Source organism: Tupaia chinensis, unplaced genomic scaffold, assembly GCF_000334495.1.
Source record: "Tupaia chinensis unplaced genomic scaffold, TupChi_1.0 Scaffold000085_1, whole genome shotgun sequence".
NCBI classification, from domain to species: Eukaryota; Metazoa; Chordata; class Mammalia; order Scandentia; family Tupaiidae; genus Tupaia; species Tupaia belangeri.
In genome coordinates this window covers 7,883,318-7,900,809 of record NW_006159547.1, presented here as the reverse complement: position 1 = coordinate 7,900,809, position 17,492 = coordinate 7,883,318, and the positions used below count along the sequence as shown (strand labels likewise).

Here is a 17,492-nt window from a genome sequence, read left to right as displayed (position 1 = left end):
CCCACAACATGGTTCTTAAACATCAGTGTGCATCAGAATCACCTGAAAGAGTTAGTTAAACATACTGCCAGGCTTCATCTTTTATCTACTAATTCATTAAAGAATGAATAGGACAGAGGCCAGCAGGTGACATGGACTCTCACATGTCCATTTGCAGTTTGAGTCTCAGACCCAGTGGCTTGAAATCATACTGGACAAGGGTCAGCAGATTGCATCGTGGTTAAGTGCACTGGACTTCCACATCGCTGCCACAGTTCGAATCCTAGACCTGGCAGCTTGCTTTCTCACTTTCCCTCTCTCTTTCTCACTCTCGCTCTGTCCCTCCTAGGTCAAATAAAATAAAATAAATGAATAAACAAAGTTAAATATTTCTCAAAAAAAAAAGATAGAAAGAAAAGAACATCATGCTGGGTGTATTTGTGTATGTGCCCAAGTTCAGAGATGAGAACAGAGATGAAGGTATTGTAAGGTGGTTGTAACTCCCCCGGAGGTTCATTTCTCACTTTTCTTCTCTCTGTCTCTTTCTAGTGAGTGTGTGCACCCTATGGCAAAAATGTAAAAGAAAAAAAAAATGCATTTCTAACAAGGAACCTTATGATGCTGTTGATGCCAGTTGCAAGAAAACCACATTGAATTTTTCTATTATCTCACTAGTTGCTTTTCAATTTCCTTTACTGGTTCCTCCTCTTCTCCATATTTCCAAATACGGAAACACTACAAAACTGGACTTTGGTCACTTGGAGATTTCATCAGATCTCAGCCAATCTCATGGTTTTAAATATAATTTGCAGGCCAAGCGCTTAAATGTACATTTCTAACCCATTTCTCCCCTGAGCTTCAGACATATACATCCAAATGCCTATCCAAAGTCTCATTTGTAATAGGCATCTCATAATTTGCATGTATTAAAATAGAACTCAAACTTCCCTCTAAACTTTCTTCTCCCTAGCACCAGAGACTTTTCCCCATTGTAACGGATGATGCTTCCGTTCTTCTAATGGATTATTATAAGAATTTGGAATTCATCCTTGATTTCTCTCTTTCACATAAGTACAGGCCATCTGGCAAAGTGGCTACCCCTTACTGTGTGTTCCTACCCAGCCTGGACTGAGCAGTCATCTCTCACCTGGATTACTACAGGAGTCTTTAACTATAGACTCTAAACCTGCTTCTGTCTTTGTCTCTATGATGTGTTCTCGACCAAGCAGCCAGAAGAATGTTAAAACGATCAGTTTGGGACCAGCTAGTGGCATGGGGGTTAAGGCTACTGGATCCCATCTAGTTGACTGTGCGGTTTTGTTAACAAATGGGCCCACTCTCAGTGTGCTGACCAGAATCAAGTTACTGACCCTGCAAGACTACGAGGAAGGCGTCATCTAAGGAAGTTTCAGTAAGAAAACGTCACACCTTGAAATCCCTCAGACCCAGACAGTTTTCTTCTCCCTTAGCATTCAAGTCTCTTGTTCTGATTAAATACCTAAACAGGCCAGGTAAAGTGAAAAGCCATGAAAAAATTGGTCAAACAAAGAACTCACTCACAGTCTAGTGGCAAGAAGGGATTCTTAAAATACTTTGCAAACGGCAGTGAAGTAGAGGCGTGTTGACAGTGGAATAAATAGTCTACCAAGAACATCTAAGTTTGTTAGGAGGTGTAGGGAAGCATCTCAGAGATATGGGTCACATGAGTAGATTGTCCCAAAATGCTGATGTAGAAGGTGACAGGAAACCCAAGAAGAGGGCATGCGTGGGCAAAGGCAGAGCTGTGAGAAAGAACTGATATATTTGTGATGTCTTTAGTTCTAGTTAAGATCACACTGTTCTTTTCTCTCTTTCTCCCTTGCCACTTTTGCTTTCTTTATTTTTCTTTCTTTTTTTCTGAGGCAAAAATCTCTAAAAAAAAATCTTTCTTGTGGATCTTATATGGTATATTTTGTTTATCTTTTTTTTATTGCCAAAAGGGCATGAACTCACTAGAGAGAGAGAAAAAAAAATCATCTCCCAATGGGATATGGTTGTGCCATAATCTTTTTTCCACCATCACAAATTTTGGACATGCACACATATGCACCTGGCATGATTTTCAAACTGCAGAGAGCTGGGATTCCAACTGCAGTCAAATGTGAGGAATTTGACTTCCTCCGTCGGTGTGCCATGGAGCCAGTCTTCAATGACCGATTTTTGAAACCCAATCTCTTTCCCAGACTTCATTAACTAAAAAAAAAAAATCACCATCCCCCTTCCAGGAAATTTTCTAAAGAACAAATTATTTTTAACTTTTTTCCAAAACTCAGTACAAATATCTGACATGTATGTAGCGTATAGATCAATAGACACACACAGACATATACATGATGTATGTATAAATACTGGGAAATCCGCAGTAAACCTAGTACATGTATTACTGGTTTGATAATCTACAGTATCCAAATTGACATTTACATATTTTTTTTTAGAAAAATGGAATAAATGCATTTTTAAAATTTTTCCAGAGCACATATGTGCTCGATGGGGAGAGAGAAGGAAAGAGAGAGAGAGAGAGAAGAGTGGGGAGGGAAAGTAAGGATTGCAGTGTGAGGGAATGGCCACACTGCAATCCCGTCCTCCTTTTCTCCCTCCTTTCAGGATCTTGGGCATGCACACACATATACCTGGCATGTTTTCTAAGCCATTGGGTCTGGAACTAAAATTGCTTTGTCAGTTATATGGGATCCAACTGCCTTAACCAGCACACCACCAATTAGCCCAAATCACTTTTATATAATATAAAGTTGAAAATTTATATTATGGAAATATTTTTAAGTTTTTACTTTATGTAATAAAATAGTTGAGAACCAAACTTGTATTTGGCACGTATCTAATATAAGGTTGTTAATACTTTTTAGTATGGCATTTGAGTGGTTTAGAAAATGTAATTAAAAGCTCTATTTGGGAAGCGCAGTAAGAGTTTAGATAAAAAGAACAGATACATGTAATAATAAATATTCATGAGTATGTTAGAGTAAAATTTTAAAATTGTGCTAAGCCAGTGAAGATTACTGTGTTGATAGTTTAGAACAGATGATACATTTATCTTGTTTCATGTTAATCTTTAGTTAATCTGATATGAAAGTAAATAATAGTTGTCAGCTTTGTGTGATTGTTGATGAATTCTGAACGCTTTGATAATTAATTCTTAAAATGTATCCTTTGCATACTGAGATGCTCACTATATTTATAACACTCATATTTTCACTGAAGACTTAGATTTGATAATATGTGAAAATGAATTTGAAGAATACATTTGAAAAATCTAGCACTGCTTGTCTTTCATGTCCTATCTGATTTAGTGAAGTAGCTAACAACACAGTTTGCTAGTGTTTTTTCCCCACATCTTACCTTATATTTTATTTTGGTTTCATTTAGAAAAGACAGCTATGTATTCAGCTACAGCAAAGACAGCATGAATAAAGAAGTATTTCAAGTTATAATTTTTTGGGGGGAGAGGTTTTTGCTATAGGGCATGTGCACTCGCCAGACAGACAGAGAGAGACAGAAAGCGAGAAATCACCCCCTAGCGGGGATGGCCATGCCGCAATCCCTTCTCCTCCATTCTCCTCTTGGGATCTTGGGCGTGCACGCACACATGCCTGGCTTTAGTTTAAGCCACCGGGTCCGAGACACGAACCGTGGTCGACTATGTGGGAGTCCAGCGACATAGCCATTATGCTAGTTGCTGGTCCCTCAAGTTATAATTTTTATAACAGAATTCAAAATTTTATACAATTACTAAATATTACAAAAATACTCTGTTTTATTTATTTTCTACAAAGAATTTTTTCTTGCTCCTGAACCTTCATTTCCTCATATGAAGCAATCAATGAGTGTCATAAAAGAAACCTTGTTTCTTAATTTATTTCTTTAATTTTTAATTTTTTTTAAGAGAGACTTTTGCTATACAGAACATGGACTCACCAGAGAGACAGAGGCAGACAGAAAGTAAGAAATCACCTCCCACGGGAGAAGGCCATGCCATAATTCCTTCCCCTCCATTCTTCTCTTGGGATTTTGGGCACACACACACACACACACACACACACACACACACGTGCCTGGTGTGAGTTTAAGCCACCAAGTTAAGTTCGAGACTCGAACCATGATTGACTATGTGGGAGTAATCGACTATGTGGGAGTTCAGCAACGTAACCATTATGCCATTTGCTGTTCGCTCTTTCAGTTTAAAATAGCTCTAGCTGAGGTTTCTTTTGGGAGGAGGGAGAAGGGAGGATTTTTATTTTATTCATGAACATTTCCCTTCTCTCTTTGCCAAATATGTTAAAGGTAAGGTAAACTGTGCGTGTGTGTGTGTGTGCTTGTGTGTGTGTGTGGTATTTAGATGTTTTTGATTTTAAGTGTTAAACCCTGATCTCATGACATCTGCTATAGTGAAATTTTACCTTTTGGGAGACTGGGCATCATGACCTGGTGTCCAATGTGGATCATTTGGTCCCATCTGGTTTTCAAGGATTGTTCTGGCATGCAATGTTGATGACTCTTTACCTACCTGTTGCCAGTCATTCAAGGATTCCCAAACTCCAGGACTACCCTCTTGTTCTGAACCCAGTCCTCTTAACCTCCACCAGCATTCCCAGGACTTCCCTTCACCCTTTCCTGACCATCACCCAGAGGATTTACACATTCCATAAACCAGGTTAGAGTGTGCCAGAGCTACTAAGTTTTGTCTCATGTCTACTCATGTACACAAGTTCAGTCATTACCCACTTGTGTGGAGATGGCCATTGAACCTATTAAAATTGAGACTTTTCTGAGGGTATGAAGGCCCACCAGGTCTTCAGTGGGGGAAACAGGAAACTATTCCAAAACCATTTGTGGTGTATTTTTGTTTGTTTGTTTTTCCATAGAGCAGGTGTGCTTGTCAGAAAGAGACAGAAATAAACTGAGAAATCACCCCCTGGGGTGATGGCTATGCTGTAGTCCCTTTTCTACCAATCTCCTCTGAAGATTTTGGGCACACACACACTAACACCCAGGATGATTTTCAAACTCTTGGTCTGGGATTTGAACCACGATTGGCCATATGAAAGTCCAGCACCTTAGCCACCATACCACTTGCTGGACCCCAAATTATTCTTTTCAAGCCAGCCAGTTGCATGGTAGTTAAGGTGGCTGGATCTTATATGGCCAATTGTGTGATTCTAGTCCCAGGCCTGGCTGCTTCAAAAACATATTAGGTTCATACGTGTGCATCTCCAAAATCCCAAAAAGAGAATGTATCGGGGCATGAGTATCTCTCATGGGTGGTCCTTCCTTGATTCACCACTCTCTGATGAGCACATGCATCCTCTAGAAAATTTTAAAAAAATAATTATTATTTTCCTTTCCTTCCATATCTTTCACACTACATCTCCTCCTCTAGGATTTCAACTCTGAGCAGAGAGACAATAATTTACATGCCATCTTCTTCCTCTCATCTTGCTTTCTTTCTCTTCTCTTGGAATGGTCACTGTGCTTCAGTTATTTTATCTGCTTTTTCTCCTGACTGCATGGGCTGCCTTTTCAGTTTCAGTGACTAGCATATATAAACTCCAGTTATTTATAGAGATGCTTTATCTCTGTGTCTTGAAATTCTACCTGATTATGAATTACTGAGTTATTGGTAGTTTAGTTTAAAATTGAGAGTTTAGCAATGAATCATTAGTCCTCATTTTCTCCTCATAACTTTCTCTAAAAGAATACAAAGTAAAAGAGATGTTATTTACTTCAAGAAGGAAAAGTGCATTGAAATATTTTAAAACGGTGGCCCTTTTCCGTTGTGTTCCTTCTTTTATTTTATGAACAGAAGAGACATGTGGTGTTACTGTGCAGATTTAGCAGGATAAGATAATGACATGAGGCAATATATACAGATGTGTGTGTATGTGTGTGTGTAGCATATATATGTGTATATATGTAGCATATAAATATATATAGATATAGATATATATGAATTTAGAAACTGTTTCCATGGAAGAGTATCTTTGCTATAACATTGATGACTTCTAACTTATTCACACATTTGTTCTATAAAACTATTTCTAATTTAGATAATTTTTGCACCAAATTTCAGATCTTGCCCCAAAACTTTACAAATTGTAGAATATCCTAAGCAGTAGAAATAACTATGGAAAGCCTACAACTCATTATAGTTTACCAGCACTTACTTACAATAGCTTTTGTGGTCTTCTCAAGTGTACTTCATAAAAATAATAAACCCAGATCTAAGGCATAGTTTAAGAAGGCTGTCAAACCCATACATTATTTTAAAATATATGCATGAATTTGATAGACCCTAGAATCATAAGTTATCTTTAGAGAAAATTAGCATCCTTATAGAATATCCTTGTGTAGTAAAATGTCATGATGTTTATTGCAGTTATATACTTGAAATGTCTATATGCATTTTGCATGTTTTAACTAATGTTTTCCTCACCACATTTACATGTTGCATTGTATTAAATTCATTTCTTGTGCCAGTTTTGGTGACATTGGTTATGAAATTGAACCCTTATTTTCTTAGGTTAAGTTCTTCTTTGTGCCATTTAACACCAATGCTATGGCATAGTTGGAATGTCAGCTAAATTTTGGCCAAAACTCAGGTACATGAGAAACAGTATTAACAGAACACTCTTAAGTGACATTGATAAATGGATATACTTTCTTGGTTGAGATAAAGGGTTTTTTTTTTCTTTTTATTTGTTTATTTTACAATCAGTCATTATATATCATGACAGAATACCAAATGAATACACAGATTACACTGTATATTGGCTCAATTAAAGATATTACTATACATATTATCAACAGATAATTTTCCATTTGGTGTTTAAGTGTTTTACTTCTTTCCTTTTCCCCTTGAGTCTCTCCTTCTCACCTTCTGTCATTTCCCACTGCCTCCCACACTGTCTCTGGGACAGTGATTTTTATTCTATTAGTGAGAAGCTACTCCAGTAAATTTGTTGAGAGTAGGAAGGGATTGATTGCACTTAACAATTATAAAAAACATTTCTAGATACTCTTTTAAAGAGAACAAGATTTGGGGGATGAGGAAAAGAAGGAAATATGTTTTTTGTTCTATTTTTTATAATAAAAGTATGAATTTATTTTGGTACAAAAACTTTTTGAAATTCATACATAGTTTTCCCATTACACATATTTCCATGGCTTTTTTTTTGAAACTTTTTTTATTAATTTATGTTCATTCCCTGAGCATCGTCACAGTATACAAAATGTGATTTCCCATCCAGAATATACTGCATAGTAGCTTAATCATGCATATTATCATCAATAATTTTCCATTTCTAGTTTCATATAGCTATAGATAGATATAGATATATTACCCCTATTTCTGACCCTCTGCCATTTCCAACCCTCCTCTCACACTATCTCTGATGTCTACAGTTGTTTTCCATTTCTTTCCCCTCCCACATTTTATTTATCACAAAATTTCTTAAATAATCTAACTACTTTCAATAGCAAATTCAGCTAGTAATTTCAAGAAAAGCAGTTTTAACTTTAATAAATCAAAGAAATGCTAAGGAATCTTGCTTAAAACTTAAATCCAGAAAACAGGTTAGGATTCTGTTCAAATAGTAGGTACATAAACCTATCAACAACTCAAGACAGGACAAAAATTCTTAAAACTGGAAAACAAAGCCTGGAAGAAAATCAGCAGCGTTTTAGTCAAAAGTTATAAAATGCTGTTTCATCAGTTTTGTCTCATGTACTTTATCTTCTGTTGTGGTTCAATCTTCCCAATTAACTTCTGGGATATAATATTCAACTCCAGACTTCTCCCTATGATTAAGTTGGCCATTTTCTTATTTTTTGACCTCTTATTTCTGTGTGTCTGTATTTTATTTTCCTGGTATAGCACTCCCTTGAGAACTTTTTGGAGATCAGAAAATGTCCATCCTAGAACCCAACAGTACATACTCTTCCAGCCGTAAATTCTGCAGCTCACTAGTAACAATCTCTAAATCTCTCATTTGATTGGATTAATGCACATGCTAAAACCAGGCCACCTAAGTCCTAAATTTCTGTCTAGCAAATGTAAGGCGGCTTGTATTTCAGAAAACAATTTTGGATCCAACCAAATATGGCCAGAGTTGGTGGTTGGGGAGAAACAATTGCACTGAGGATCATGCTTACCTCTGAGGAATGGAACAACGAGAATATGTCCACTTATGGTTCAATTAATATCCATTTCATTAATTTTCAGTTATTTCTAGAAGTGGTTTTATATACTGGAGAGTTGATCTTTGAGTTTCTTCTTAATTTTCAAATTCTTCTCATCATTTCTTACCCATATCATGATTATTGTAGCCTTTCAATTTTCATCTTTGCCTTCAGTCTTACTCCATTCCAGGGTCTCAACTTGTGTCGTTATTAAGATTGAAGAGAAACTTTTCTTCAAAACTTCGTTGTTACCCTTAGGAGCTATCTTCTTCTCTGTGAATGCCCTGCATAACCATCTAGGAAAGGAGATGCTATCTTTTTTCTCACATCTTGCTATATCCTTACAGGCTAATATCTCAAATATCTCCATCATTTGCTGATTGTCAATTATTGTCATCCTCTTTCTCATCATTACTTTCTTTTGTTCTATTTTTTAAATTAATTAATTAATTTATTTTTCATTTCATTTTCTTTTATACATTCAATCACATTATTATTTGTCTTACAAAATGGATATTTCAACAGGTGAACATTTCTCCCTAATACAGTTGGTAAAACTACAAAGTAATTTAACAGATACTACCACATTTCTTTATGACATTAATACATTGCCTCCCTATTTTTCTTCTAAATGTCCTTCCTCAGACTCTCCTCTTGCACACATACTATATCTGGTATTTACATCTATATACTATGTTTGTATATCCTTTTGTGAATTAGTTTCAGTCATAGAGTGCGGACACTCAGTATATATTAAGTGGGGACATACAATGCCTCTCCTTCATAACCTGGCTTGCTTCACTCATCAGTAAGTCTTCCATATTCATCCACTTCCTGTCAAAAGCCAGGGTTTTGTTGTTTTTTAGGACTGAATAGTATTCCATTCTTATGCAGAGAGACTCATTTTTAGATTAGGGAACTCTTAATTCTTATACAAATTCTACACACCAGAACCTTAATTTGCCTAGAATGTCCTCTCTGATCTTTTGAGATTGGCTTTTGTTTTCCTTTTCTGTGATTCTGTGGTACATCACATTAATAATATTATCAAATCATTATATGTCTCTTCTGTTATTATTTGATTATCTGTCTCATTCACTATGTCATGGTTTTTCTGATGATCAGGGACTTTCCCTTGAGAAAGGAGGTTCATATGGTAGCAAAATAGTTCAAGCTATTCTTTTGGAATTATTTTTGTATCTTTGACCAATGAATAATAACTTTTGGCATGTAAAATTTCTCATCCATTAAATAAGATGCAGGGAATCAATGATCTCTAATAAGCCATCAACATTAAAATACTTTTATACAGAAAGCTTAATTTTTTTGTGTGTGTATGTGATACCAAGTTTTTTTTTTAATCACATATATTCCTGTGGTAAATAAAAAATGTATGTTGATCATTTTCCTCTAGACTTCTTTGCTGATTTATATAAATTAATTTGAAGTATATTAAAATTAAAGAGAGAACCACATACACAGATATAGAAAGTCTCAAATGTATTTCTTCTACCCTGAATTTTTTCTGTTTATATCCACAGAGCCTCAACATGTGTATCCAGCTGGTACTTTATAGCTGCACTGGGATGTCAGTGTATTTGACTTTCCAGTTAATAGTTCAATTATTTTAACAGCCAACAATGTCCTTAGTTCACTCCTAAATTTTTATAATTCTACTATATTAAAATTAAAGTATTTTTAAAAAAATTTCAATACTACATAAAAAAGTAGTAAGATTTTTTTAATTTAAAATTCTAACTCTAGACACAGCCACAGTTGAAGTCAGCTAACAAAGCAATTACTAGTCTTACTCATCATTGTATTCTTTGTGCTTAGAATAATCCTGACACATAGATATGCTGTCTCTCTCTCTCTCTCTCTTTTTCTCTCTCTGGAATGAATATAAAGCTTATAGTTTTTATGCAAGATTATTTCTTTTTTGGTAGAATATTAGATTGTATTTTACTTCTCACATTTGAATTATCTTTATATCTTTTCACTTCCTTTCCCTTAGACTTTTTTTTGTTTTTTAATGTATTATTTATGATTCTATAAATGTGCAATATAAAATAAAATTGATAATAAATATGCCATTGAAGATAAGAGGAAAGTATAAATTCAAAGAAATTAAGCTATTACTTCATCACTTCATGCTGAGAAGATAAATAAAGCATTAGCAAATAGTCTCAAATGACTCTTTTGGTTGTTTGGAGAAATCTATGATGACTTCATTTTATATTTTATGATAAATATTTAACATAGAAAAGGGGTAATTTTAGTATTATTTCCTTTGTTTAATGTGGTTCATTAAAATAAAGACAATTCTCATTTGGATTGTTTTGTATTTTCTCCTGACTTACTGATTCTGATAGTCTGTGTCTTTCTTGATTCCAGATGAGTTCTTGGTGCTATTGAGAAGAAAACAGTTTTATTTAGTGTAATACAAATTAAGATGTCTGATTTGAGCTTGTTTCTTATTCTAAAATTGGGACTTCAGCTCAAGGCATTAATTTTAGAAAAATAATCCTGAATTAGAATATAATACATTTAACTGACACTGGAAAATATCACAATTGCCTCTTTTCATAGCTGTTATTATAAAATATATTTTTTGTACTCATTGGTTTATGTATAATTGTAGAGTGCTCAATGACTGTTTTAGACATAAAATATAATCTTCCGTTGTTCATGCTGCTGATTCTGTTGTGTGGGTGAGCACTGCAGTCCCATGATTCTGAGAAAAATAAAGCTTGGCTTTAGCACTTTTCCTGTACTGCTGATTATAGTGATAATTATTCTGAAGTTGCTATGGGAATGCTTTACTGACACTTTTTGTAGATTGTTTCTGTTACTGATGTTTTTTTCTTTTTATTTACTTATTCACAAGATGGTAAACTTAAATTATATTTTATAGTTATAGACAGCTATGAAGCACTGTTTCCTAGGGCTGAACACATGTGTACTCATTAGTTTGAATGGATTGCAGATTCTCTCCCATTTTCAGGAACTCTTTTTATTTGACCTCATACCTAGAAGTTATGTTTGTCTGATTCCACTTATATATCAGCCTGGTCCAGAACAAATTTTATCCCGAGTATATGAAGTATATATAGATATTTTGTTCAAAAAAAGTTGATGCCTTATCTGATGTTATTGTAGAAGATGGAATCATATGCCTTTTAGTTAGTCATTTCATTGACTTCTGAGTTTCTGTTACCCATATGAGTATCTGAGATTTTGATATTTATCAACTTTATGGATATTCTCTGTTCGTCGATCGTGGTTGTCCTAACTTTTGCTTACTGCATCAACAGTGCCCTCTCATTCACCCACCGGAAATTACTCAGGATCTATTAAAAGCCAGAGATAGGACAGGAGGTGAATAAAATCTTAACCCAATTACCTACTCCAAAGCCCATCTCCTAATACCATCACATTAAGGAGCAGGGTTCTAACAGCAATTTGGAGGGTACAAACACATCTAGTCCATGGGACCAGCAGATGGCAAACTGGTTACATTGCTGAACTCCCATGCAGTTGACCACGATTTGGGTCCTGGACCCAGTGGCTTAAAGCTCACTCCGGCACGTGTGCTTGTGTGCCTAAGATCCTGAGGGGAGAATGGAGGAGAAGGGATTGCAGCATGGCCATTCCCCTGGAGGGATGATTTCTCACTTTCTCTCTCTCTCTCTCTCTCTCTCTCTGGCAAGCACATGTACCCTATAGCAAAAATTTTTCTCTAAAGGAAAAAAAAATCCAATCTAGCCCACTAAAAATATATATTAAAACATTCAGTATATCAGATATTCATTAAGCATTAAAGAGAAAATTAAAATAGGGAATGCAGGCAGTATAAGGGACAGCTTACCTAAGAAGATTTGATTTGAATAAAAACTCACGAAAGAAAAGTGAGTAAGGAACTATGCAGACTTTTGAGACAGGTGAGGGGAGATGTTTACTGTGAACTTTTGGCAAGATGAACTTTCATCAGAAGGATTTGAAAGAGATTCAAAAGATGAAAAATAGATACTAGCAGTAGAGACAACTTTTTCAGAGTTTTACTTTAATGGGAAGGAAAAATTGGAGTAGTAGAACATTACAAGATTAATAATGTGTTTGTTTTTTTTTAACATGGTTGAAACTGCGGCATTATGAGAATGTCTAGTAGAGAGAAAAATAACTGTGCTTCCGATGTATTTCCCTGGTTTCTTGTTCACGTTCTATGTCTTGCTTATGCAGTGATGACACTTAGTAAAACAAGACATTGATTAGCCCAAATACTATAGGAAAAGAAATGACATTATTCAAAAAAATAAATCTAGTCACACATATTTTGATCATATAATCAGCATACATTTTCCAATTTTACTCCTTCTCACCATTGCTAATGTACAGGATTAACTGAATTTCCTACTTGTTTTGGTATTATGCCCACAGCCTCACTTAAATTTTCCTGTAGAGTAATCACTTATTTTAACTTTTAGGTTATACTCCCCATTTAGAAACATGGGTACAATCTATTACAGGAGTGAGAATTTTAAAATGTGAGTAACTGTATTTGTCAAATAGTTATATACATAGGGAGATTAACCGGAGTTGGAGCATCTAGAAGTCTATCTAGAATTACTGGACTTGAGTTATAAATATCATGAATAATTTTTTAAATGTTAAATATTTTCAAAAGATATAGTTTTTGCTTCTATATGTATAATTCAATATTAACCTAAAATTTTATAGTTTTCTGTTACTGTGATCATGAAGATGTATTAAGAAAATGTCAAAGTGGTCAGTTCAGCTTTGACATGTTATAAGCAAACAACTGATTAAATTGTTAAATGTTTACTTTATATCAAGTGTTAACAATACCTTGAGAATATAATTTTGGAAACTATCACTTAGGACTTGAAGAAATATAATCTCAACCAAAAATGGCTTTAAGCTATGAAGACATTTACTGGTAACTCACATTGAGAAATGAGGCAGGTTTAAGTACTGTGTGTTACAGTTCTTCAATTAAGTCATCAAAAACACAATTTCTTCTGTTTTTCTCCTCTGTCCTGCACATAGTCATCTCCATTTCCTAACAGGCAAAACTCACAGCCACAGATTGGCTTCCTTTAGCGATCAAGGAAATATAGAACCTTACTCATACCTAGCAAGACAAAGCACACTTTTTGTTTCCTGAATTCCAAGTATAGGATTCACTGAGGTCACGTCCCTAAGCCAGTGTCTGAGACCAAGGAAATTTAAAAAAACAAAAAACAAAAAACAAACAAACTGCTATCTTAAACCAAAAAACTCTCTGAAGTTAGCTTTCCTCAAACTACCTGAGAAGCATGCAGGAGAAGTAAATATTCAGTTAAAAATCTGAATACTTAAGAGAAAAGGAGCCGGCGATATTCACTACTGAGACCTGGATTTTTATGACTTCCTCAGTTTTCTTATTTTATCACTTCTACAAATAATTAGTTACTTAGAAAAATATAGTAGGGAAAAGGGACCAGCAAGTGGCATGGTGATTAAGGTCTTGGACACTCCCATGTTGCTGGTCACTGACCATGGTTCAAGTCCCAGACCTGGCGTCCTGCTTTCTCACTTTCTCTGTGTGTGTGTGCATGTCTGTGTCTGTGTGTGTGTGTGTATGTGTGTGTGTGTATCTCTCTCTCTGGTCAAATTAAATAAAAGAATGAATAAATAAAATTAAATAAAATCTTGAGACTAGCAGTTGGCACAATGGCTATGTCGCTGGACTCCCATGTACTCAACTGCAGTTCGAGTCCCCAACCCGGTGGATTAAACTCACACTGGGCACGTGTATGTGAGTGCCCAGGATCCCAAGAAGAAAATGGAAGAGAAGGAATTGTGGTGTGGCCATCCTCTCTTGGGGGTGATTTCTCACTTTCTGTCTGTCTGTCTCTGTCTTTTTAGTGAGTGCATACACCCTATAACAAAAACCTCTCAAAAAATTAAATAAAATCTAAAAAAAAAATAGTGGAGAAACTTATAGAAATTTTTCTGTGTACCAACAATAATATATTTTACTAATTCACTAAATTTTATAAATAAATAAATAAATTTTATGAATGAGGGTGTGGTCCTACCTTTAAGGAACTTAGAATCTTGCTACGAAGGAACAACTTACATCATGTCAGATGTTGTAATTGAGTTAGTTCTCGATGCTAGGGGAACATAAAGAACTGAACACCCGGATCTGAGCATAATTTAGCTGGGCTCTCTGCTCAGATGCTCACAGACCTTAATTAAGATGTCAGCCAGATCTGAATTCTCAACTGGAGCTCCCAGGGTCATTGGCAGAATCCAAGCCCTGTGATTGTAAGACTGAGCCCCTCAACTCTTAGTGGCCACCAGCATTTCCCTTTGAGTTAAGCAGGAATATTTCTCTCAACTCAAGTGGTTCCCTCAAATTCTTTTTAAAGGCTGGCTTTTCACCTGCTTTAGTCAAATTCACCCAGGAATACTATTCCTTTCAATTAACTTGAAATTAACTTGATTTGGGACGTTACATATGCACATTGTCTGGACTGCAAATAAGTCACCTGTCCTGGCTAGGGGTGGAGAGCTGTATAGAAAACTGAACAATGAAGGGGAAAATGTCAGGAACATGGCCCTGTCCATGGCATTTATCTACTATAAGAGCCAAACTGACTCTATCTAAAGGGGCAGAACATTAAGAGAGATGTCTTAGTCCATCCAGCTATTATAACAAAATACCATAAACTGAATGTGTTTCTTGCAGTTCTGAAGGCTGGAAACTCCAAGATTAGGGTACTAGCAAATTGTCTGATGAGGTTCTGCTTTCTAGTTCACGTGTGAGACTATGAAAGATGGGATAATGATTTATTAAACTTGCTTCACATTCATGCAGGATAAATGTCTATAGTTTGTACCCAATCCCTTTTCTGTTAGAAGTAGGCATGTAACAGATTTATGGCTAATAAAATAGTTGCAAAAATAGCATACACCAGTATCTGCTCTGACCTAAAAAATCTCACGTAATCCTTTGACAAATAAGTGTTAATCCTCTGAGCAAACTAGAAGCAACACGTTAAAGATGACAGAACCTCCACCAGCCTCAGTTCTTAAATGATGTGTGGAACAAAGTCCTCAGCCCACTAATTAGAAACATACTATGTCGAGATTTCAGAATGTGTCTGTTACAGAAGTTGCTATTACCTGAACTATTGTCTCTCAGAGTGCGTCATATATAATGATACATTAAAATAAATAAAGATTGATTCCAATCAAAGGTATAAAAACATTCTGTGAGTAATCAGAGTAGGTAACATAATTCTCAAGAATTTTTGCCTTTATTGGTGAGAAAATTTGGATTGAAATGAAATGATTACATTAAAATGGAGTGAAATGAAGCAGAGAACAGCAATAGTAAAGTACAAATGTAACCTTTGTAAAGATAAGTTAGCAGCAGTGTAGTATTGATTTAATTGGAGCCCAGAGGTAGAAAGCTTGTGTGATTTTTTTTTTTCCATTTCGAGTCATTACTATTGCAAATTTAAAGAAATGTACTAGTTGATCAAATTTTTAACTTTAAATTATTCTGTAACAAAGATTTTAAAACATTTTTTCAGAGATTTTTCAGATACATATGACACTTGATGCATCATCTTTTTGAACATGTAATGCACATGTACTTACATGGAATTTGGGTTTTATTTTATGTATAGAATTAACATTATACAGTCAATCCACATTTAGATAAAGAAAGCATTTGTGTACATATGGGAATATTTATTCATTCTTCGGCAAGGTATAGAAAGTGGTATCAAGAGAAAAAATACAGCCTGCAACAATGTTTCTGAAGCAATCAAATAGCCGACTTTAAATGTTTTGAAAAATGAATGTGTTCAGTCCAGCTTCACATTTCTTATATTTTTCTTCTTTCAAATGCACAGATTCTAATGTTCAAAAACCTATTATAGAACAAATATGTATAAAAAGGTTTAGTTAAATATTTTCTTTTATTCATCTTTATTATCCCAGGTAAATGTATTCTTTGATTATGTTTGGTTAGAATAAGAACAACTTCGTAAATGAGTCTTTGCTGTTGCCTTTTCATAGCAATGTATAATGTAAACTTCAAAGTTGAGCAATCTTGGATGCAATTTAATGTCTTTTCAATACAAGAAAATTGATTTTTATGTAAAAATATACAAGAATTTTAACAATAGCCTACTAATATTTCAAACTGTTCCTTCTGATGACTTACTAGTCTTGGAAACTGTATTTCATTAAGAAAATACTAATATTAAGCACTTACATGTAAACATTGTACTTATCTCTGTGGGTGATACCTTGCAGATGTCTGCATTCACTGGATCTTTTCCAAAAAATTAATGTTAAGATCAGAATAAACCTCTATCCACTCAACTAGATGATAAATATGTCAAATTACCACCTCACTACAATTACTATATTAAGCTGCATTTATGAGAACTGTTATCTAGGGTGTGCAAAATGTTCAAAACTCACTAAGATTTTTTGTTACTAATTGGACCATACTTTTTTTTTTCCTATGACTCATTAAATTTCTAAAAACTGATAAGAATGTGTATTTTGTGGGGCCAGCAGGTGGCATGGGGGTTAAGGTGCTAGACTCCCACATTATGGACCCATGGTTTGAGTCTCAGACCTGGTGACTTGCTTTCTCACTTTCCTTCTCTCTCTCGCTGGTGAATTAAAATTATACTACTAATAAATAAAATTGAATAGGTAATTATTTTTTAAAAGAGTGTATATTTTGTATTAACTTTAATCATTGAGCTACAGTCTAGTAAAATTTATGTGAATATTTAGCATCTCTTTTTTAAAATACCATAATTTTTATATTTATGTGAGTCTCTAACATTATATACAAAATAGAAAATTGTTTATAATAAAGTTTCTACAACTTTTTCTCTAACATTATACACAAAATAGAAAGTTTTGTATGTAATAGAAATTTTCGGGACCAGCAGTTAGCGTAATAGCTATGTCACTGGACTCCCACATAGTAGACCACTAGTTCAAGTCCCGGACCCGGTGGCTTAAACTCACACCGGGTGCATGTGCGTGCGTGCCCAAGATCCCAAGAGGAGAATGGAGGAGAAGGGATTGTGGCATGGCCATCCCCCCCTGGGGGGGGGGCGATTTCTCGCTTTCTATCTCTCTATCTGTCTCTGTCTGTCTGGTGAGTGCAAGTGCTCTATAGCAAAAATCTCTCCAAAAAAAAAAAAAAAAAAAAGAAAGTTTCTACTACCATCTTT

General features: G+C 35.0%; 1 protein-coding gene across 24 annotated transcripts in view; it reads left to right on the top strand.

Moving 5' to 3' along the window:
• Positions 1 to 17,492, top strand: part of PPFIA2 (PPFI scaffold protein A2) — a 533,343-nt gene that overhangs the window by 245,722 nt on the left and 270,129 nt on the right. The gene's annotated exons all lie outside the window — the stretch shown is intronic.